This window comes from Apium graveolens, chromosome 3 (genome assembly GCF_009905375.1).
Source record: "Apium graveolens cultivar Ventura chromosome 3, ASM990537v1, whole genome shotgun sequence".
NCBI classification, from domain to species: Eukaryota; Viridiplantae; Streptophyta; class Magnoliopsida; order Apiales; family Apiaceae; genus Apium; species Apium graveolens.
Window position 1 is genome coordinate 149,920,383 of NC_133649.1, and position 26,280 is coordinate 149,946,662.

Genomic DNA, 26,280 nt, shown 5'->3' on the forward strand with positions numbered 1-26,280 from the left:
TTCCTAAATTGGTAGGATAATTCCCTAGTATTCCTTATGCATAGTTATGGTTATATTATGAGTTTAAGCCACCAATTCATTCTTTATCTTCTCCAAGAAATCAATGAAGAAGACAATGAATAGTGATTTCAAGGTTTTTAACTTGATTTTTCTTTCTTTTCCTTTAAGATCCAAGCATTCCTAAGACTCCTCAAGGCTTCTTAAGGCTTCCTAGCTACTCACACCACTTCAAGGAAGGTATATCATCTCCAAACCCTAGCTTTACTTTTTATATTAGGTTGATTTTGGTTGTTAGGGTAAAGAGTAGCTTGAAACTTGTTTGTTTAAGAGTTTGGGTTGGAATGGTGGTGATTGAATTATTGAAATCTTAAGATTTGGTTGAAGAATGTAGTATAGTTTAAATTCAAGTTTTAGGATTAAGTAAATTGATTATAATGAGTTGATTTGGGGCTGTTGTAATGTAGTTTTATGGAGTTTTGATTGGGTTGTGAATTGGGGTTGAATTGTGGTTGTTTTGAATTGGTTTAAATTTGGGAAATCGCGTAAACATAGCCGTCGTAATGTCCGATTTACTTTAGACTGCTTTTGTTCATAACATTAGGACCCGAGAACCCCCTGCTACATTTTGACCATTGCCATTTTTAGATATTGCATGTTACGAGCTTCGTTTTGATATGTAGTTCGTTTGATTCCGATGCACGGTTTAGGAGAAACGACCGTTTTAAGTAACGGCGTTTCGCGAACGAAACATTTCCCCTCGCCTTACTTTGAAACCTTGGTTAAAGACCTTAAAGGACTAATTGGAGTATGAAACAATTGTGTTAAGTGGATTAGGCAGTTGGTAAGGTACTCGCGAAAGAATTTCCTTAAAACTCGTAATGGGTAAATTATTAAAAATGGTGGAGCCGAGGGTACTCGAGTGACTTAAGAGAATTAGTAAGCGCAAAATGAGCGTTAGAGTCTAAGTTGGTTAAAGTATAGGTTTACAAGTGACTTTGGTTTAATTCCAACTTACTTGTTGTTTATAGGTTACCAGACTCGTCCCGAGCCATTTGTAACCCCCAGTCGCTTAGGCAAGTTTTTCTACCCGTATAACTGTTGTTGTGATGTATATGTGTATATGCATGATCTTGCGATAAATGCATATTTATTATTAGCAAATTCTTGCGATATATTGTAGCATGTGATATGGTACATATGCATGCCTGTTTCGTATTCTTGCCTTATATATATCTGTTGATTCAGTTGATAATACCTATGCTAGAGAATAACGGTAATTTGCATATACCCTTAGTATAGGGACCCAAAGGTGAAAACATTTTCTAAAACCGGGAGTCGAGGATCCCGAGTAGATTTTTATATATATATATTTTTATATATATATGGTTATAGTTTTCAAAACTATTAATCGAATAAGGTTTATTCGATAACGTTATCTTTATTTTATTATTTGAATATTACTTGAATATTCATCCGAGGGCTTATGACTCCCTTATTTTATTTAATGAATATTATTTCGAATATTCATTCGAGGGCTTATGACTCAGTTTATATTATTTAATGATTATTAATTGGAGATTCATTTGAGGATGTATGACTCCTTTATTTTATTTAATGAATATTATATATAATATTCATTCGAGGTATTATGACTCCGCTTATTACTTAATAATATTCTTTATTTTATTAAAGAAGAATAAGGTTCGATAATCAAACTTACTTTTGATATTCAAATAAAGATATTACTTTCGTATATACTTGATTATTTACTATTCATTTCAAGTAAGTTTTCCAACATCTACCTCAAGTATTCTTTATGGGAATATTATTTAAATAATAATATTCAGATATTTCTTGTTATTGAGACTGATTTACTTTATTAAATCAGCATTATTCCAAACACTCTTTAAAGTGTTTTCGAGTCTTTAAAATGATTTTCAAAAATTAGAGCGGATCCCAAAACTCATTTTTTTATATTTAAGATCTTCCTTTTAAAAAGGGGATTTAAATACTCGCTCAAAACCTGAGGGATCCGGCTCTGTGGTGTGTTTTATATTCGCAACAAGGTTGCTGTCTTGATAAAAGAATTTTTGATTACTTACCCAACACTCGGGAAGTAAAATTCTTGGAACAAGTTAATCCATTAACAGGCATCGCCTGGGAAATATTGGTAAGTTTTCCTTTCCAACTAGATACAACTTCTTGATGGAGCCGTATCAACAAGTGTCTACTTGGGGAAAGTGGGGACGAGCTTTACGTTTCAGAGTCATGGATTTCATCTGAACTAGGAGTGGCGTAAGTGGTCGAGTGGCGCCGGCCCAGCCTTATTATATTGGCCCAATTAGCCTGGAAGTTCCGCTAAGACGGTCCATTCCTTAGGAGTCCAGTGTTCGGTTGACAAGTAAATCTGACAGGTTCTTCTCTACATGTAGAAAATGGTGGGGTTGCACTACTACGACTGATCATCGTAAGTGGTCTTCCTGGCGCGGCAAACTCCCGTAATGAGTTCATCATCCAATTGGATATTTCTGCAACACTACCCAGAGCACTTCGATAGAAAGGCTACGGTTGGGCGATTGTTGAGTGTTGGCAGGGTCAAGTTTTCAAAATGATGTTTGCATCAAATGAAGTATCTCGTAACTTCATTTTATTTTGATGATATTTTAAAGATTTAATCTATTCAAATCTGGTCTTGTAGTCTCATCTATGTGATGAACTTTTGAAACTAATTATAACTTGAACGGTGGTTGTTCAAGTAGTATTTGGAAAAGATATAAGTATATTGGAGTATCTTGTAACTTCATCTTTTAAACTTATATCTAGTAAATGATTATCTTATGCATGATAAAGATTTTCAGAAAAACGTTGAGACAAGGTTAAATATATGAGATCACCTTGCAACGATATTTTTATACAGCTATACACTGGAACTCTGTGTGTATTATGCGAGGAAGAGTACTTTCAATATTTTGAAAAGTATATATGTATATATATATACTGAATATATTACGACTTGGTCGCGATAAGATATCAACTTGGTTCATTTCTTTTGACCAAGACTTTCATGAGTACTATGAGAATGCTCATATATTGTAAATTATTATACATATTATTTCGGTGGGCTTGTTGCTCACCCTTGCTTTCTTCTTTCATCACACAACATCAGAAAGATAAGATGAACATGACCAAGCTCCCAATTCGCAAGCGGATAGGAAACGTTCCGCAGCTTCCTGGAAGCGTTGAGGCCGCTGTAGCTGAGGTAGAAATTACCAATAGGCTAAGTTTTCAACTAATGATGTACTAGACTTATTTATATTATGAATTGTAATAATGGCAAAGAATATGTAAATGTATTCAGAAACCCTTTTGAGGTGTAATGGCATATAATTGTGGAATAAAATGACTTGTGATTATTTTTGGATATTCATCTCTGAGACTATAACTTGTGGTGTGTGTGTTTATTGTGGGGTCACAATACAGAGTAGTTGATTGTTTATTAAGATTGGGTGTTATTAAGGGAAATGGAACTCGTGACAAGCCGGATCCCCGACCCCGGATTTGGGGGTGTTACAAACTCTCCCAAAGACATTTTCATCTTGAGTCTCTTCTTTATACTAAGGGCATTAGCCACCATTTTGGCTTTCCCTGGATGATGAAGAATCTCATAATCGTAATCCTTGATTAGCTCTAACCACCTCCTATGGCACATGTTGAGCTCTTTCTGCATGAAAATGCACTAGAGCACTTATGGCTTGTGTAAATCTCGCACTTCTCTCCATACAAGTAGTGCCTACAATCTTTAGGGCAAAACTATTGCCATGAGCCCAAGCTCATGGGTGGGGATATCGAATTTTATATTCCCTTAATTGTCTTGACGCGTACGCGATTACCTTGTTGTGCTATATAAGAAGCACCCTAATTCCTTATGCGAAGCGTCACTATAAATCACAAAATCTCCTTTTCCATCTGGCAACGCCAATATAGGAGCCGTCACCAACCTTTGCTTCAGTTCTTGAAAGTTGTTCTCGCATTTCTCTGTCCATTTGAACTTCTCAGTCTTATGAGTAAGCTGCGTTAAAGGGGATATTATCTTTACGAACTTGAACGAACCTCCTGTAGTGACCGGCCAATCCTACCTCTGGTAGTCGCCCTAACCATGGTCATCAATTCCTCAGTGGTCCTTTATTCATTCTTGTCAGGATCCTTCACGGGATCCTTCTTAGCGATAATCCCTTCTAGGACAACATCCTCAACCGCTACATCCTCAATATGAACATCATCCGGTCCCGTGTTAGGACGCTCTATCGGATCCACAATCTGATCTCCAATAACTAATAAAACATCATCGCGTTGTTGTTCCTCAACCTCAGGGTTCAGAGTCCCGCTACCATATACGATAACGAACTACGCTCCTATCACGATATTTATAAGGGTTCCCATAAGGGTTTTAACTGTCAGTACTACATTAGGTAGTCCGACTATGAACTTGGCAATAGTTCTTATTTATCTTAATGAACTTATTATTTTAACGTCACTTCATCTCTGAGGTTTATAACGCTTAGCTCTGATACCATTTCTGTAACACCCCCAAATCCGGGGTCGGGGATCCGGGTTGTCACGAGTTCCATTTCCCTTAATAACACCCAATCTTAATAAACAATCAACTACTCTGTACTGTGACCCCACAATAAACGCACACACCACAAGTTATAGTCTCAGAGATGAATATCCAAAAATAACACGAGTCATTTTATTCCACAATTATATGCCATTACACCTTAAAAGGGTTTCTGAATAAATTTACATTTCTTTGCCATTATTACAATTCATAAAGATACATAAGTCTGGTACATCAAAAGTTGAAAGCCTAGACTTTTGGTAGTTCCTACGTCAGCTACAGCGACATCAACGCCTGTAAGAAACTGTGGAATGTTTCCTATCCGCTCGCGAATTGGGAGCTTGGTCCTGTTCATCTTGTCTATCTGATGTTGTGTGATGAAAGAAGAAAGCAAGGGTGAGCAACAAGCTCACCGAAATAATATGTATAATGATTAACAATATATGAGCATTCTCATAGTACTCATGAAAGTCTTGGTCAAGTAAAAAAATGAACCAAGTTTGATATCTTATCGCGACCAAGTCGCAAAATATTCAGTATATATGTATATATACTTTTTAAAATCTTGGAAGTCCTCTTCCATGCAAAATATACACAGAGTTCCAGTTGATAACTGTATAAAAATATCGTTGCAAGGTGATCTCATATATCTAACCTTGTCTCAACGTTTTTGTGAAAATCTTTGTCATGCATAAGATAATCATTAACCAGATATAAGTTAAAAAGATGAAGTTACAAGATACTCCAATATACTTATATCTTTTCCGGATACTACTTGAACTACCACCGTTCAAGGTATCATCAGTTTCAAAAGTTCATCACATAGATGAGACTACAAGAAAAGACTTGAATAGATTCAATCTTTGAAATCTCCTCAAAATGAAATGAAGTTACGAGATACTTCATTTGATGAAAGCATCATTTTGAAAACTCGACCCTGCCAACACTCAACAATCTCCCAACCGTAGCCTTTCTATCGAAGTACTCTGGGTAGTGTTGCAGAAATATCCAATTGGATGATGAACTCATTACGGGAGTTTGCTGCGCCAGGAAGACCACTCACGATGATCAGTCGCAGTAGTGCAACCCCACCATTTTCTACATGTAGAGGAGAACAGTCGGGTTTACTTGTCAACCGAACCCTGGACTCCTAAGGAATGGACCGTCTTAGCGGAACTTCCAGGCCATTTGGGCCAATATAATAAGGCTGGGCCGGCGCCACTCGACCACTTATGCCACTCTTAGTTCAGATGAAATCCATGAATCTGAAACGTAAAGCTCGTCCCCCCTTTCCCCAAGTAGAAACTTATTGATATGGCTCCACCAAGAAGTCGTATCTAGTTGGAAAGGAAAACTCACCGATATTTCCCAGGCGGTGCCTGTTAATGCTTGTTCCAAGAATTTTACTTCCCGAGTGTTGGGTAAGTAATCAAAAACTCTTTTATCAAAACAGCAACCTTGTTGCGAATATAAAATACACCATAGAGCCGGATCCCTCAGGTTTTGAGCGAGTATTTAAATCTCCTTCGAAAGGAAGATCTTAAATATAAAAAAAATGAGTTTTGGGATCCGCCCTAACCTTTAAAAATCATTTTGAAGACTCGAAAACATTTTTAAGAATGCTTGGAGTAATTCTGATTTAATAAAATAAATCAGTCCCAATATATTAGAAAATATCTGAATATTATTATTTAAATAATATTCCCATAGAGAATAATCTTTATAAAAATAATTGAAGTAGAAGTTTTAAAACTCATACTTGAAATGAATAATAAATAACCAAAGATATACTTATACGAAAGTACGATCTTTATTTGAATAATCGAAAATAAGTTTGATTATCGAAACATTATTCTTTAATAAAATAAAGAATATTATTTAAAAAAATAAGCGGAGTCATAAGTCCTCGAATGAATATTTAAAACAATATTCATTAAATAAAATAAGCGGAGTCATAAGTCCTCGAATGAATATTCAAAATAATATTCATTAAGTGAAATAAAGTTATCGAATAAACCTTATTCGAATAATAGTTTTGAAAACTATTTATATATATATATATATATAATATACTCGGGAACATCGTCTCCCGGTTTAGAAAATATGTTCACCTTTGGGTCCCCTATACTAAGGGTATACGCAACTACTGCTTATCTCTATCATAGGTATTATGCAACTTATAAGCAATTGAATCAACAATTAGATATCAAGATTACAAAACAGACATGCATATATACCATATCAACATGCTCCAATATATCGCAAGATTTACTAATAACAATCATGCACTTATCACAAGATAATGCATATACATATATACATCACAACAACAGTATAACGGGTAGAAAACTTGCCTGAGTGCTCCGGGGTAGACTTAAGCTTAGAGTGGATCCGGTAACCTATGAACAACAACATAAGCCGGAATTAAACCATGGTCGCTTAAGAAACTAGACTTTAACCAATTGAACCCTAACGTTTGCTTATGGTCATTTCTACGCTTAACAAATCACATAAGTCGTTCGAGTACCCTCGGCTCCACCATTTTTAATAAATTAACCGTTACGAGTTTTAAGGCGACACTTTCGCGAATACCCTACCAACTGCCTAGTCCACTTTACATAATTGTTTCATACTCCAATTAGTCATTTAAGGGCCTTAAACAAGGTTTCAAAGTAAGGCGAGGGGTAATGGTTCGTTCGCGAAACGCCGTTACTTAAAACAGTCGTTTTTCCTAAACCGTACATCAGATTCTAGCAAACCACATATCAAAACGAAGCTCGTAACATGAACTATCTAAACATGGCAAAGGTTAGAATCTTTCAGTGAGTTCACGGTCCTAAAGTTAAGACCAGAACAGTTAAGGAAAATCGGGCATTATGACGACTATGTTTACGCGATTACCAAGTTTTAAACCACTCCAAACAACCACCATTCAACTCACAACCAATAATACAACCAACCCTCATCCAAACCTTACTACATCATTCCCCAAACCTCAAGATTTTCCAATTTATACAACCCCACACATGAACTACTAGCTATACTTAAGTTTCATTAACTATAAACAAGATTTCAACATCCAAATCACTACAAATCCAATCCAAACTCTAAACACACAAGCATCATGCTTCTCATTTACTATAACCATCAAAAACATTGTAATACTCAAAGTAAAGTTAGGGTTTGGAGGTGTTATACCTTCCTTGGAGTGATTAGAGTAGGTAGGAAGTCTTACGGAGCCTCCTACAAGCTTGATCTTTCCAAAGAAATCAAGAACACAAAGTTAGGTTTTGAAGTTTCTAAAAGTCAGATTGAAAGAACTGTCAAAACGAGGGTCTTACCATGCTTATTTGGACGAGACTTGTGAACAAGAGTTGTAGGTCATCTCAATACCTTTCCAAAGAGCTATAGAACATACTATTTGAGTGAGTATTGAAGGAGATATGGTAGTTTGAAGTTACTGCTCTGGTTTTGGCCGAGAGCTTTTGTTCTTGGAAAGCAAAAGTCAACTTCTAATTTGTGTTTTGTTATTTGTTTTGCCTTGGCTTGGTTGCTACCTTTTGTTTGTTAATTAAATTGTTACCATGGTAAAAATTGTGTGGCTCACAATCAACCAACCAATCCTTCCCACTTTATCATGCTCATGTCATATGCTTATGTCATCTTGTTACACTTGTCTTCCTCTTGTTGGTGTGATGACATCATCGTCCATTAAACTCTTTGATTAACCCCTAATTACTTGGCTAATGATCGCTGATCTGTTATACGGTTCGCTTAACTTTCGTTCTCGTTTATCGTTTGAGGGATCATACCCGGGATCTTATTACTTGGGTTCCCTAAACCTTTCTCAATATTTTATATTCCTTTTATGATCCTCTCTTATAATCCTTGAATTAAATCCTTTTAATCATGTTACCTTATACTCAATTCTTTCGGTATCTGGTGGATTTTCGGGAAAAATCAAAGTGTTTGAATTTGGATTCTGACGATCTTTACATACACTTATTTACTTTATGGAATATTAATACGATCTTAGAATTTCCATAACAGTACTCCTATATAGCGTGGTCTGATAATTTTCCTTAATCAGCATCATCAGCAAAAGTTACTATTCATCCGTGTTTCAAAAATTCCAAAAATTGGGGTTATTACACTAAACCTCTATCCATTCCCGACAATCTAGGCTTGTTTCAATGACTTATAACCTGTGGCTCTGATGCCAAAACTGTAACGCCCTCCAAACTCAGGTCAGAAGTTTGGGATTCACAACACACATACCCAATATATAAACCTTTATATAAAATATTATATGCATTGACCCTTCTTTACACAACCACGGATCGCAACACATTAAAGTATGAAAATAAGCCACAACCTTAACTTTTATTACATCATACCAAATCCCAACTAGTTCAACTTACAACTGATAATGATATCATTCTTACAATCTTACATAACTCATCTACAATATAAAGCTCCCTCTAGCTCGATCCAACTTAACCTGGAATCCTAGCTTGCACACTGGACTGGGAATCCTCATTACCAACAATTTTCTTTTCAACTGTTAAAAACATAAAAAAGTTTGCAAGAGTGAGCTAACTAGCTCAGCAAGTCATAATAGCGATAACTGAGGTTAAAAAATAACCAATTGAAATGATTCAGAAGAATCAAGTTTCTGAATAAGCAATGATTATATTGGATATTCACTTTTCATTTTAAAAACCAAGGTTAGGCTGCTGATCAGTCACGCACTAACCCCGAGCAAGGCTCCCAGCTTTGCTCTATATACTGGATCCAAGGCATGTATTGGCCTATTATGACCACGAATCTGGTCCGACCACGTATCTGGCCCGACCACGAATCTGGTCCATATTTATAAAACCATCCAATTCTAAAACAATTAAATATGATAACCAATGTAATTCAATAAGCTAAATCATAAACAACATTTATCTTGAAACATAGGGTGATTCACAATACCATGAAGGTATAACAAGGAATTTAAAAAAGATTGGCTTTCAATCAAGGAAAGAGTCAGAAAGTAGAAGACCAAGGGTTCGAACACCCGAATCTGACTTTAAAATAATTTTATAATATTTATCGAGCCTTGAGAATAATTTAAAATAATATTTTAAAGCTCGAAAATATTTTTAAGAATTTTTAAATCAAAAGTTAATAATTAAATCTAATTATTAAATCAATTAAAATAAATTAATAATTAATTAATCAAGTAATATTAAATTAATTGATTAATTAAAATAATTAACATTAATTAATAAAATAAATCAGATTTATTTTTGGAATAAATAAATAATTAAAACATTTTTTCTGATTTTAAAAATAATTAAATAAACATTTTTTGAATTTTTAAATAATAAAAAAATCATTTTTCAAATAAACTAAACAGCAATCCCATTTTTATAAAAATATTACAACTCCGGTGACTAAAGTCTAAAAACAGATTTTAAACTGATTTAGGAAAATTTTGGACTAAAACCGGGTCAAACCCTGGGTCAAAATTGACCCGATCGGGTCACCCATCTGTTGAAGAACTTGCCTGAAAAAGGAAGAATCCGGCGAGCTTAATTCAGGCGAATACAGTATGGTTTGCTTCAATTCTACCCTTTAATTAACTCGTACATACAACAACAATTCAGGGACGCCCTTTTATATCGTTTACCACCCCTTGGAATCTCTTCCCCGACGAACTCGCCATTAACACCGGCGAGTTCGAAGGTTTTCCGGCGGCATAATTCAGGCGTCCAAAAATGAAAACGATTACATGAATCATCATGTTTTTACACGATCTGTTGATTAACGCAACTCAAACATACCCAGAATCAGCCGAATTAAAAATCCTAAATTTTAATTGAAATTATTCATGAATATAAAACCCTAATTTATGAATCCGAGAATCAAACATCAGTTTCTATATGTTATTGAACTCTAAATTAGTCATATAATATACCAAAATGACTAGAAAGAAAAGATCTACATGATTCTAGCATCAAATCACATAAACAACATCAAGAACAAAAATTCATATTTTTAACCTTTAAATAATTCAAATTAAAATAAATAAATAAGAAATTAACCTTTATTTCTGTACCAAAAATGATGGTTGATTCAGAAAGGTCTTTTTGAGAGCTTCGATTTGATATATGGCACGCCCGAATCGGAGTTCGATAACGCCTTCGTTCGTGGGTTTTATTATGAAGAACGCAATGTTTTTAGGGTTTTTCTCTATAAATTCGGTATTTTTACTGATCGATTATGATTATACGAATAAAATGAAATGAGAAAAGGGCTATTTATATTTATGAAATATTGGTTCGTGTTGGATCATTTTGGATTGATAAATTAGTTACTTCGCCGCTAACTAACTGCAAAAACAATCCGATTTGGTACCCGTATTGGATAATTATCCAAACCGGGCTTTTCATAAAATACTTTATATGAAAATAATGTAATAATATCTCGTCTTTCGAGAATACGGGTTTTGTTGATTCACCGAAATGATCATCGTATCGAAAATCTTGCGCTGGGCCGCGCACGCGTCAAACCGTAATCCGGATTGAAAAAGTTAAAACACGGAAAATGTCCGAAATTATCAGATTGGGTTAGGAAGGAGTTTTCAGAAGAGTTTCGGGTTGTAAAAACGTAAAAACGGTTGAAGTTGGACAATTCCCGGCTTTATAAAATAATTTTGTAATTATTCAGAAAATAACTAATAAATTCATAAATTAATATAGTTTCATATAACAGTCCAAAAATTACCAGAAAAATATCGTAATTATCTATATTTTATTCTGGTCATAATGAAATTAACATACTTCACCACATATAAGCATCCACATATCCACACCAATCATCATATAATTCACCAAAAATCATATAATAATCACATAAAAATCATTTATTGATAAAAATAATTACATGCGATATTCCGGATATTACAATCATGGGGAAGCTCAACATTTCACTGCCTACTTTACCTGAACAAATAAGACAAGATTTACCCAATCCCCTCCCCATGTCTGTCACCAAGACTAAGGGGGAGATTGAGCTAGGATTCAAAAGTCCAGGGATGCTAAATCAAAATCCAAAGAGTCTGTTCAGGTGGGACAAAGCTCAAGTGCTCAAGTTGATGTCGGGAAAGAAAGACTACCAAGGGCTGCCAAAGGACCCAATCAAGATCAGGAATTCAATGACCTTCTTGCAACACTAAGGGTATCTCTTCAACACAACTATATGGCTTGCAAGAAAGCTATGGGCAAGAACATCAATTTTATAACATCAGTGGTGGTGAAAGTTGATAATTTTCTAGAGAAAAGGATTGTTGTAACGCCCCCAAATCCAGGGTCAGGGGATTTGGTCGTCACGATGAAACCTCAATCCAAATTAACCTGTTAAATCAATAAATAAATGCCAATAGTTGAAATATAGAATCTGTGCCCCCAAACTACACCGGGATCTTTTCAGGTTACAGTTCTAGAAACAAGATATCCAAATTCCATAAATAATTTTTTCACTTTCTTTTAAAACTCTTTTTAATATTTCAAATTTCGAGGCTAACCCGCTAGTATAACTTCAAAAGGAAGTATACTAGTCCCAATTATACAATAATAACTATAATATAATATAATATAAATAACTTTACATAATAGAACTTACACTAGCCCACAAACCCTGCACCAACCACATTCCAAAAGCTTCTTCTTTGCTTCCTTGAATTACACGGCTAAACAGTGCAAGCTAATCCTCACTGAAGGGTTAAACTTAAAAACAGGCAAGTATGAGCGAAAGAAATGCTCAACAAGTTCGTTATAGAATATATATGGTCTTTTTGATATAAAACCGACATCTGCACTAGAGCAGAATATTTAAAATCATAATTGCTGAATCAGAAAATTTGTTAAAGAATCCCAGAATTGGTTCCTTAAATGTATTTAAAATCCTTTGATATTTTCGAGCGAAAATGCTTCAACAATACTTTGAATCTCGATGAGAATAAAACTCGTAAAACAGTGTTTACGGAAATATCGTAAACAACAATAACATAAAACAGTGATTATGTACGGAATCATAAACTTTATTCAAAACTCAACTCTTGATATCAATACTCATTTTGATGTCATATCAAATTAGATATCAATACGAACTTTGATGCTCACAACATCCCATATTGAAGTCAACATCAATCATCTATATCAATACCACCTTTGATATTTAACAACAAACTAAATATCAACATCAATCAAAAACTGAATCAAAACTGTATTTCACCTTTTATCCAAAACCAAAATACTTGATAAATCATTTATTTATATTTATCAAAATAATAAAGAATTCTAGATATCAATTTAGATTGGAACCAATTATATTTCATGATGTTTTCCTGATTCTCAGTCATGAAACAACACTGGTATCCCGCAGCCATACCGTAAATATATGTACCACCAGTATCCCGCAGCCATACTGTACCTATAGGGTGCCAGAAAAGGCATATATTTTCCTTGCATGATATTATAGCTGGACCGATGTCTCGATCACCTACGCTGTAACCAATAACCATCCAATCTTAAAACCTTTTTACTGAAAAGGAGCCGAATCATTCGACATCCTAAATAATTTATATCCCCCATTCACTTGGGCAGGAATGCTCGCAATAACAATAATTTTTCTCAAGGTATAAAATATTTATAAAACCGGTAATTGGATGAGTTAAAACACTTAACTATTCTGATCATAGAATAGTAGATGAATACTTGCATAAACAGAATCATTTAATTCAACAATATGTAAAATAATTATCTATTCTGAAATGGGAATAGAGAAGAATACTTGCATAATCATCAGCAGTTTGATATATAAAATATTGAACTATTTTGAATTTAGAATAGCGTAGAAAACTTGCATAATAGTTATCCAAATAAATATCACTTCAACGATATGTGAAGATAGGGATACTTGCCTTTGTTTTTTAGTAGTTAAGCACACTTGCAATAACACAATTGACTCGTTCAGACATCTCATGACATTGTTGTCTTCTATTTCAAAATTTCACTGATATGTTGCTCTTGCGATTGCTAGAAGCCCGATATGCATTACTGTTTAACTTTACTCTGGATCCCAAAGTCTCGTCTTGATCGTCTTGAACCACTCGCATCTATAATTAAAAAGATACAGTCTTAATCGTCTACACGAAAATTAATCGACGAACTGCGCGTCAAAACTCTATCCTCTACCCAAACGATAACCCGCAAATAAAGAAAACAATCAAACACAAGTTTTTTGGCCCACGCACGCACATATTCACATAGCACATAAGCACGTAACTCACATATTACATAATTTATATCACACATGTCTCGGTTCGACAAAATATTCGACTCGTAAAACAAGCAACCTTTCGAAATACAAGAAATTTGGGTCTCAAAAGTATTTTTAATGAAAGCGGAATATTTTTATGAGTCTATACGCGTTCGTTTCATATTAAACGGACAAATGATCTATTTATTATGAATAAAATAAGAATAAATCAATTAATAATAATATTAATTGAATATTCAATACCCTTTTATAATTTTAAAAGCTCAAAATAATTTTAGAATATTATTTGTCTCAATTATAAATAATTACACTTCATTCAACTATTTACAATAAAATTAATTGATGAAATGAATTAATCAATTAATTAAATGAATAAATAAATAATTAATCAAAACAAATTATAAATAACTGAATCAAATTATGATTTTCGTAAATATTAAAAAATAATAATTTGAAACTGAAATAAATATTTTACAAAAAAATTTCAAAATAGGGTCTTTGTAAAACGAACTTTTCCCGGGGTCATAACCCCTCAAAATCACAAACAATACAATCCAACTATATTCTAATAAAATTAATAAATTAAAAACACACAATATATATATTTGCACGTATAAACACGCTAGAGACGAAAAACATGGCCAAAAGTGTTAGGAATATGTTGTGAACTTGATGATAAATTGAACAAAACACCTTAGTAAATTTAACTAAGTGTTTTTGTAGCTCTCAACGGATGTTCTATAATAGTCCCAACGGATGAACTTTATAGTCCCGACGGACGACCACTAAACATCCATCGAGATTGTAGCTTATGTAATAATAAGTTTTGTAGCACATGCCTGCAAACAACAAGGTATTAGTAGATGCTGTAGGATTCTTTAAGTCATGTTGACTACTAGATTGATATGCAGAATAGGTTGGCTAATTATAAATATAAGATGTCTTGTAATTCTGTATAAGTAAAATAGAGTCAAGTGAAAGAAATGCTCCCGACGGATGATCTACAAAGGCTCCCGATAGATAATCAACAAGGCTCCCGACGGATGACCAACATAGTCCCGACGGGTGATCATAATTCAAAAGAGCAGTTGACAGTGATAACACAATCACATGCGTCGGGTGTTTGCAAATGAAATGTGGCAGCCTAATTGCAGGATTTAGAGAACAAAGAAGCATTACCATTTCCATGTAATTATGAAGATATTCAAAGATGCTGGATAGAGTAATGAAGTAGTATGAAATTAGACTAGAAACAAATTATGTTTTACTTGTTTGTCTTCTTATCATGTAACTTGGTAGTATATAAACCAAGTGTAGCAATTAGAACAAAAACAAACTAAACAAGCATTATTTTTAGAGAGATAGATAAAGCTGTATCTGTTAAGTATCTCTTTGTAATTCTGTAAGTTCACTTGTAAGCAGCTGTGTGCTATTCAAGCATCACAGAGTTCTCATCTTTTTATATATATCTCTGGTGGATAAGTTCAAATCCATCAGAAAGTTTTAAAACCTTGTGTTTTGATTTCCATTTTACTTTTATTCTGGACTTCTGAAAAATCAAACACAGTTATATATATTAAGTAAGAACATTCTTAAAATCTGAAAAAGAAACCAGAATTACATTCAACCCCCCCCTTTGTAATTCTTATTGCATTGATTGGGAATAATAATTGATATCAGAGCAAGCTCTTGAAGTACAAAGAGTGTAAAGATCACTACAATCAGCAAGATGAACAAAAAAGATGTTGGAGTAAAAATTCCATTTCTGGACAAAGACAACTATCACCACTGGAAGGTGAAGATGCACCTACATCTTCTTTCTCAAGATGAAGCTTATGTGGACTGCATTGAGAAAGGTCCACATATCCCTATGAGAGCTGCTACAGGAAATAAAGCATCAGTCCCAAAGCCACAAGCAGAATGGTCAGATCTAGATAAAGAACAAGTTCAAAAGGATAAAAAGGCCATGAACATTCTGTTTAATGGCGTTGACAGTGATATGTTTGACAACATCATAAACTGCAAAACTGCTAAGGATATCTGGGATACAATTCAAGTTATATGTGATGGAACTGAGCAAGTAAGGGAGAACAAGATGCAACTCTTGATTCAGCAATATGAGCATTTCCATAGTGAAGAAGGTGAGTAACTCACTGACATTTTCAGTAGATTCCAAAAACTACTGAATGCTCTAAAACTGCATGGAAGGGTCTATCAAACAAAAGACTCAAATCTCAAATTCCTTAGATCTATGCCAAAAGAATGGAAGCCAATGATAGTCTCATTAGAAAATTCTCAAGATTACACGGAGTTCACCCTGGGTAGACTGTATGGTATCCTAAAAACTTATGAGCTTGAAATAGAGCAAGATGAAAAGATGGAGAAAGGAAGAAAGAAGGGAGGGTCCATCGCATTAGTTGCTGAGCAAGAAAAGGAGAAAGAGATAAAGGTTGAAGCTATTGAATCTGCACCAAACTTAAGAGTTTGTAAAGGCAAAGGAAAGGGACTGGTAGCTGAACATGAAGACCAGCTTAGTCAAGATGATATGGATGACATAGATGAGCATCTTGCTTTTCTATCCAGGAGATTTTCCAAGCTCAAATTCAAGAAGAATTTTGGAGCATCTAAGCCAAACAGAAACATGGTTGATAAGTCTAAATTCAAGTGTTTCAAATGTGGCTTGGAAGGTCATTTTGCTAGTGAGTGTAGAAAGCGTGATTCTGGTAAAAAGAAGTTTATAAGCAAAAATACTTTGAGTTTCTCAAATAAAAGAAAAGGGCTTTCATCACACAAGAGAATGACTGGGCTGCAGATGGATTAGAAGATGATGAAGATACAAGCTATGTCAGTCTAGCACTTATGGCCAAGTCAGATGAAACAGAGACTAGTTCATCAAACAATCAGGTAATCACAACAAACCTAGCACATTTATCTAAAGCTGAGTGTAATGATGTAATAAATAACATGTCTACTGAACTATATCACATGCGTGTTACACCTAAGTCTCTCACCAAAGAAAACAGTAAAATTAAAGAGAACAATGTGTTTTTAAGTGAGAGAAATAATGTGTTAGAGACTCAATTTATTAAGTTCGAAAAATTGAAATTAGAGAAATAAGAATGCAAGATTGATAAGGATGAACTAACAGAATCTTTAAAGAAAGAGGAGATTTTAAGAAAACAACTTGTTAGGAATATGTGTATTAGTTTGATGATAAGTTAAACAAACACTTAAGTAGAAATCTAGTGTTTGTAGCCTCAACGGATAAGACCATTTTGGCTATCCGTTGAAGGAGTAGCTTTACTTAGAAATAAGTTTAGTATTGTAGCACATTTCATTCTCTGTATTTAAGTTGTAATTCTTAGATGTTGTAGGAAATTATCAGTCATGTTGACTACTAGTGGATATGCAAATAGGAGGGCTAATTGTAAATATTTCATGCCTTGTAATTTTGTATAAGTGAAGTAGTATCAACTGATATTAAAGGCCTTCAACGGATGAGAAACAAAGCTTCAACGGATGTCTCTAAAGCTTCAACGGATAACATCCATCAACGGATGAGTGCTTCAACGGATAAAGCTTCAACTGCTAAATGCATCAACGGATAAAGCTTCAACGGATAAAGCTTCAACGGATAAAGCATCAACGGATGAAAGCTTCAATGGATGCTTAGTTCAATAGCAGTTGATAGTGACAATTCATAAGCTGACAGAGGCACATGGGTTGACAGAGACAAACTGGAATGTGGCAGGCTCTAGGAGGAATCAAGAAAATGCAGCATTTCCATTATGGTGCAAACAAGGAAGTATTCCAAGATTCATAGCTAAACCTAAATTGCATTGGATAGAGAAATGAAGAAGAAACATGTGAAGAATCTTTTATTTGTATTTTACAGTTTTGTCTTCACTTGTAAACTTGGTGATATATAAACCAAGTAGCAGCTAGTAATTAGATGTGAATTTTCCAGAGCTGTTTAGAAAAACCCAGAGAGAAAATCATCTAGTTTGTACTAGGACGCAGCTGTGATTTAATTCTTTGAATCACAGATTTTCTGAAATAACACATCTCTGGTGGAACAACAAATCCACCAGAAAAGTTTTCAAGTCTGTTGTGTTCTTTACATTTGTGTTTGAATATATATCTGTCTGCATTAGCTGAAAGCAATTCACACACACTTATTCATCAAAATACAATAGCCTAGAAACTGCTCAAAACTTGAAAAAGTTTTGAGATTTATATTCAACCCCCCTTCTGTAAATCTCATTGTTAGTTCACTGGGAATAACAATTGGTATCAGAGCAAGCTCTTAACATACAAAGAGTTTAAAGATCTATTCTGCTAATATCTTGAGTAAGAAGGATATTGGTGTAAAGATTCCAATCCTGGAAAGAGATAACTATCATCACTGGAAAGTGAAGATGCATTTACATCATCTCTCTCAAGATGAAAGCTACATCAACTGCATTGAAAATGGTCCTCACATCCCTCACAAGGTGGCCACAGCTGCTACTGCAATAGTTGCTGTTGGACAATCTATTCCCAAGCCAAAAGCAGAATGGACTGTTGAAGATATTGAAGAGGTTCACAAGGACAAGAAAGCCATGAACATTCTGTTTAATGGCCTAGATCAAGATATGTTTGATAATGTCATTAACAGCCAAACTGCTAAGGAAATTTGGGATACTGTACAACTTATCTGTAAAGGTACTGAGCAAGTTAGAGAAAACAAAACGCAGCATCTCATTCAATAGTATGAATATTTTCATTTTGAAGAAGGAGAATCATTGAATGATACCTTCAACAGATTTCAGAAACTGTTGAATGGATTGAAGCTGTATGGCAGAGTGTACCAAATCAAGGACTCCGATTTAAAATTTCTGAGGTCTCTACCAAAGGAATGGAAGCCTATGACTGTTTCTCTAAGAAATTCTCAAGATTATAAGGACTTCACACTTGAAAGATTATATGGAATTTTGAAGACATATGAACTTGAGATGGAGCAAGATGAGCTGTTGGAAAAGGGAAAGAGTAAAGGAGGATCAGTTGCAGTTGTAGCTGATAATGAGAAGATTGAAGCCAGGACTGAGGAAAAGACAATGCCAAGTCTCAAAATTGGCACAAGCAAATCAGAATCAAGCAATGGAAAGGAGCAAGTAGCTGAGGATGAAGATAATTCCAGTCAAGATGACTCTAATGATGTTGATGAACATCTGGCCTTTCTGTCCAGGAGATTTGCAAAGATGAAATTCAGGAAAAATACAAAATTCACTAAGCCAAACAAAAACATGGTGGACAAATCTAAGTTCAAATGTTATAACTGTGGCATTAGTGGACACTTTGCAAATGAGTGCAGAAAGCCAACCTCTGTTAAGAAGAAATTTGAGCAAGTTGATTACAAAAAGAAGTATTTTAATTTTCTCAAACAAAAGGAAAGAGCTTTTCTGACTCAAGAGGATTGGGCAGCAGATGGAGTCAATGAAGATGATGATATGGAATATGTTAACCTAGCCCTTATGGCTAATTCTGATGAAAATGAAACTAGTTCATCAAGCAACCAGGTAATTACTACTGATCTCTCTCAGCTTTCTAAGATTGAATGCAATGAAGCCATAAATGATATATCCAATGAATTATATCATTTGCGTGTTTCCCTTAAATCACTAGCTAAAGAAAACACAAGAATCAAAGAGAATAATTTGTTTTTAAGTGATAGGAATGCTGTGTTAGAGAATCAGGTAATTGAGCTTGAAAAGATTAAAATTAAATGCCTGACTGTTGAAAGTGAACTAGAAGAAGCTATTAAGAAAGTAGAAATTCTTTCTAAACAGTTAGAAAGTGAGCAAGAGGGAATCAAGGCCTGGAAAACATCTAGGGATGTTAGTGCCCAGATTGTCAAGGTTCAGGGAATTGAATCATTCTGTGAGAATGCCTGGAAGAAAAACAAAAAGGAGTTAGAATTAATTGATGGATTGTCAACGGATGTGGAATCAACGGATGATGAAAGTTATCCGTTGAAGGAAGAAAAAGAGCATCCGTTGAAGGCTCATCAATTAAAACAGGCAAGTGATTCTAAAAAGAAAAATCTCAATAAGAAGGATGGTTCAACTTTCAAGAACTTTGTCAAAGAAGGAGCTAGCACATCCAAAGATGCCAGTAAAGTGAATATAGGACACATGACTTTGGATCAGCTGAAAAATAGGCTTAAATTGGTTGAGGATAAAAAGGAGACTAAAAGAAAATCTAATAGAAATAGGAAGGTAGGGATTAATAAACACAACAATTACACACCTGATAAATATGCTCGTAGAAAAAGTTGTGTGCATTGTAAAAGTGTTAATCATCTATCTGATAACTGCAAATCTGTTAAGAATGCTCCCATGCCTTTAACACCCTCCATGCCTAACATGTCTATGTCACCTCTGCATGCTATGCCTGTTATGACCCATCAGAATCCTCATGCATATTTTGCAAACATGCCATATGTTAATAATCCTTATTTTACTGCATTCAGTATGCCTCAGATGCCATACAACATACCTATGTGGAATAATATGTTTGCACAATCCATGCCTTATCAAATTCAATCAAATGTGCTAAATGATTCTGTGACTAACCCTACACTTCAACCAACTACATCTGAGACCAAGGTTGACCCAAAGTTACCTAAGTCAAAAGATGCAGGAGGAATGAAGTCTAGGAAAAAGACTAATAAGGCTGGACCCAAGGAAACTTGGGTACCAAAATCAACTTGATTGATTTTGTTGTGTGCAGGGAAAAAGAAGGAATCTATGGTACTTGGACAGTGGCTGTTCAAGACACATGACAGGAGATTTCACCCTGCTCACAGAGTTCAAGGAGAGAGCTGGCCCTAGCATAACCTTTGGAGATGACAGCAAAGGGTTCACTATGGGATATGGCTTGATTTCAAAAGAAAATGTCATCATTGATGAAGTTGCATTAGTTGATGGTCTCAAACACAATCTATTGAGCATCAGTCAACTATGTGACAGAGGGAATACTGTTTCCTTCAATTCTGAAGCCTGTGTTGTCACAAGAAAGAAGGACAACAAAGTGGTTCTAACTAGAGTTAGAAAAGGGAATGTGTACTTAGCTGACTTCAACTCTACAGATTCAGAATCAATTACTTGTCTTCTCAGCAAAGCAAGTCCAGATGAAAGTTGGCTATGGCACAAGAAGCTGTCCCATTTGAATTTCAAGACAATGAATGATCTAGTCAAAAAGGACTTAGTTAGAGGAATCCCTCTAGTGGAATTCACAAGGGATGGACTGTGTGATGCTTGTCAGAAAGGAAAGCAAAAGAAAGCATCATTCAGTAAGAAACTTGAATCTGCAATTGATGAACCATTACAACTGCTACACATGGATCTTTTTGGACCAGTCAATGTATTGTCAATTTCAAGGAAAAGATATTTCCTAGTGATTGTAGATGATTTCTCAAAATTTGCATGGGTTTATTTCCTTGGATCAAAGGATGAAGCTAGTGAAATCATCATCAACCATATCAAGCAAGTCAACAATCATCCAGATTTCAAAGTAAGGAATATCAGGAGTGATAATGGAACTGAGTTCAAGAATACAACCATGAAGTTGTTCTGTGAAGAAAATGGGATCATGCATGAGTTCTCAGCTCCAAGGACTCCACAACAAAATGGTGTGGTGGAAAGGAAGAACATATCACTAATTGAAGCTGCAAGAACATTGCTTGAAGAGTCAAAACTCCCAACATACTTTGGGTTGAGGCTGTTAACTGTACATGTTACACTCAGAATATTTCTCTAATTAATCAGGCAAAAGGCAGGACTCCCTATCAATTGTTCAAGAGAAGAAAACCAACTTTAAACTTTCTGCATGTCTTTGGTTGCAAATGTTACATTCTAAGGAATCAACCTGATCACAAAGAGAAGTTTGATGCAAAGGATGATGAAGGAATATTTGTTGGTTATTCTGCTGGAAAATCATATAGAGTCTACAATCTAAGAAACAACATTGTCATGGAATCTGTGCATGTTGTGTTTGATGATAAAAAGATTGATGGACTGACAGATGAGGGACATCATGAAGGACTCAAATTTGACAACATTGAGATATATTGTGATGATAGTGAAGATGAGAATGATGGAGAAGGCACCTCGAAAAGAATTCAAAATCTGCCTTTGGATAATGCACAGAATGCTGCATCCGTTGAAAGTCATAATTCAGCTTCCGTTGATAGAAGCAATGCAACATCCGTTCAAAAACAAAGTGCAACATCCGTTGAAGTTCATAATGAAGCATCCGTTGATCACAGTCTGTCAACGAATAATCATTTCACTTCATCAGTTGATAGAACTCCCAATTCCTTTCAAAGGATCAGCAACTCAGGGGGAGTTTCAACCAATCAATATTCTTTCTCACATCATGACAATACTGAGGCTACCTCATCTAGAGCTAATCTACCACCTCAAAGGAAATGGACCAAGAATCACTCTTTTGAACTAATCATTGGTGATGCTTCATCTAAAGTGCAAACTAGAAGGGCTACTCAAGATGAATGTCTGTATAGTAGTTTTCTATCACAGGAGGAACCTAAGAGAGTGGAAGAAGCTCTATTGGATCCAGATTGGATTTTAGCAATGCAAGAGGAGATAAACCAATTTAAAAGGAACAAAGTATGGAAGCTGGTACCCAAGCCAAAGAACAAGAGTTCTATTGACACAAAATGGGTATTCAGAAACAAGATGGATGAAAATGGCATTGTCATAAGGAATAAAGCCAGATTGGTTGCTAAAGGCTATTCTCAACAAGAGGGAATAGATTTTGATGAGACATTTGCTCCAGTTGCCAGACTTGAAGCCATCAGAATCTTTCTGGCCTATGCAGCCCATGCCAATTTCAAGGTCTATCAAATGAATGTCAAGAGTGCATTTCTGAATGGGGAATTGGAGGAAGAAGTTTATGTAAGCCAACCTCCAGGATTTGAAGATCCAAATTTTCTAGACTATGTGTATTATCTGTTGAAATCACTCTATGGAGTAAAGCAAGCACCTAGAGCCTGGTATGAAACTTTGTCAAAATTTCTTCTAGATAATCACTTCACAAGAGGTACTGTTGACAAAACTCTCTTCTTTAGAAATGTTAATGGCTCTACAATACTTGTTCAAATTTATGTAGATGATATTATATTTGGTTCTACAGATGATAAGCTTTGTAAAAAGTTTGCTAAGTTAATGCAAAGTAAATATGAAATGAGCATGATGGGAGAGCTAACTTATTTTCTTGGTTTACAAGTTAAACAAGTTAGTGGTGGAATTTTCATTAGTCAAACTAAATATATTTATGATCTTTTAAAGAAGTTTGACTTAATGGATTGTTCATCTGCAAAAACTCCCATGGCCACTGCCACCAAGCTTGAATTAAACAAGGCTGAAAAGTCTGTAGACATCTCAAAATATAGAGGCATGGTTGGTTCACTTTTATATTTAACTGCTAGTAGACCTGATATAATGTTTTCTACATGTCTCTGTGCTAGATTTCAAGCTGACCCTAAAGAATCTCACTTAGTGGCTATTAAAAGGATTTTCAGATATCTCAAAGGGACTCCAAATCTAGGAATTTGGTACCCTAGAGAGTCAGGTTTTGATCTAATTGGCTACTCATATGCAGATTATGTAGGTTGCAAAATAGACAGGAAAAGCACAACTGGCACCTGTCAATTTCTAGGGAATAAGCTTGTGTCATGGTTCAGCAAGAAGCGAAATTCTGTTTCAACATCAACAGCTGAAGCTGAGTACATTGCTGCTGGTAGTTGCTGTGCACAGATACTGTGGATGAGAAATCAACTATTTGACTATGGACTAACTGTTGACAAAATTCCTATATTCTGTGACAACACAAGTACCATTGCCATTACTGAAAATCCAGTGCAGCACTCAAGAACCAAGCACATTGACATCAAGTACCACTTCATAAGGGAACATGTGATGAAAGGTACAGTGGAACTTCATTTTGTTCCAAGTGAAAAGCAGATTGTAGACATATTTACCAAGCCACTTGATGAATCAACATTCACAAGATTAGTAAGTGAGCTAGATATGCTTAATTATTCATAAATTCATGTCCTCATTAATCTGCTTTGGAGCCTGAAATGAATTTGTGGCAAGAACAAAATTGGCTTTAAGTAAAGATTATTCTATCAATGGATATTCCCTATCCATTTAAAGCAAAAATTGTTCTATCAACGGATGTTTATCATCCGTTGAAAGACACATACATTTCTGGTAATTTTATCCTTCAATGGATAAAACAGTGTTAACCTTCAACGAATAACTATTTACCTCATCCGTTGAAGTGTCACATCAGTTACTTTAAGTGAGTCATAACCGTTGATTTGTTTACTTAACCGTTGATACATATATACCCTGTTCTATGTATTTGTATTAAAGGCAGTTTTCAGAATTTCTACAGTTTTCTTTATTTTCAAACGGTTGTAATTTATTTAAAAGTATACTTTAATCATTTTATTTACGTTTTAATTCGAGAAAGTATAAAAGCCCATTGAATTCTTATTTTCACTTTACGCTTTCTTGCAATTTTTACTCTCTTTCTCTCCCAAAACTCTCAATCTTTTCTCTGCAACCTCTACTCACAACAATGGCACCAGTAGTCAAAATTATGTCTCGGTCTGGCTTTGTTTATGAAAAGAACAATTTCGTAGCCTTGGTGGAAAAGAATGAAGCCCATTCAGATTATCACAAGATGATGGACTTCATCAAGAACTGCAAACTAAGCTATGCAATGCTGGAAGCCCCAACTATCTATTGTGAGGTAATTGAGGAGATTTGGACAACTGCAGAGTTCAACTCCACAGATATGACCATTGCTTTCTCTCTCAAAGGTAAGGATTATTGTATTAACTGTGATGATATACAGTCATGTTTTAAGCTACCTGAGAATAATGCCATGACACCACACACTGATAATGATGTATCTGCTATGTTAGATTCCATAGGCAATTCTTTTGATTCTGCTAGTTCAGGGAGCAATAGAAGAAAGGGCTTTAGGAAAGAATGGAGTTTTCTTGGAGATGCCTTTATCAAGGTTTTCTCTGGGAAGATTAGCAATTTTGATGCCATAACTTCATCTCTTGTTAATATGCTCTATATGCTAGTTTCTGATAGGTACTTTAATTTTAACAACTATGTCATGCTAGAATTAGGTTCCAGGTTAGGTAACAAAGCTAATAGACCTCATAACATCTACTATGCTAGATTCTTTATGTTATTGGCTAACCATGTTGCTGAAGGTTTGGTCATAACTAATGAGAGCAATAAACTCAAATGCTGGGCACAAGAGAAAAGGGTCCTTGCATACCTTTTGAGAATTAACCTCAACAGCCAGGTGCCATTGGTATATTTACCAATAATGAATGCACCTCAGGTAAATGAGGTAAATACTTCTGCAACTCCTACATCTTCCACCCCCATTGTTTCCTTGCCTCCTAGTGTGGCAATGGAATCTGTGTCTTTGTCCCAACAGATTCCTACCAAAGCCACCAAACCTAAAATTCCAAAACACAAGTCAAAGAAAACCACCTCTATTGTTTCTCAAAAGACAACAGTTGTAACAACTACCAAAAACCCTGAAGGGAGTGAACAGGGTGTGAGTGGTGAGGGGAGGGGTGAACATCAAGAAACCCCCCAGGATAAGGTGGGAGGGTGAGTGGTACCCTAGCCATCCAAGCCACAGTTTCTCAAAAGACTGTGGTGGTTCAAAAAGAGTCAAACACATCCCTAGTTGCATCCTCCCAAAAGGATGCAGCTATTGAAAATAGTCCCCAACCAGGGACACAGAACAAAAGAGGGAGGGACACTGAAGCTACACATTCACCTGTCAAAGCTTTTTCAAGAAGAAAGAAGGCTAAAACCCTAGTTTCCACACACTGCACAGATACATCCACCTGTATCTTTGCCTTCTCAAATTCAGCTTGATGTGGCTCCAACAAATGTGGAGTCACAGCCCCATTCTCTCATAATAGACATAGAACAATCACCAAATTCTCCATCACCATCTCTGGATGTGGATGTGATATTCACATCAATTCCTGATTCTCCCTCTTTAAAACTCAGGGAGGAGCCCCACTCAAATCCTGGTGATCATCATCTGTTAGATGACTTGTTGGATCATCAGCCAATTCTTTCAGACTTAGTTGAAGAATCTGTGTCACCTCACTTAAAATCAATTCACAGAGATTCAATAATTATGTCACTTTCAATATCTACATCTTTTCCTTCTTCAACGGATATCTCTCATCCGTTGACAAGTGGTTGTTC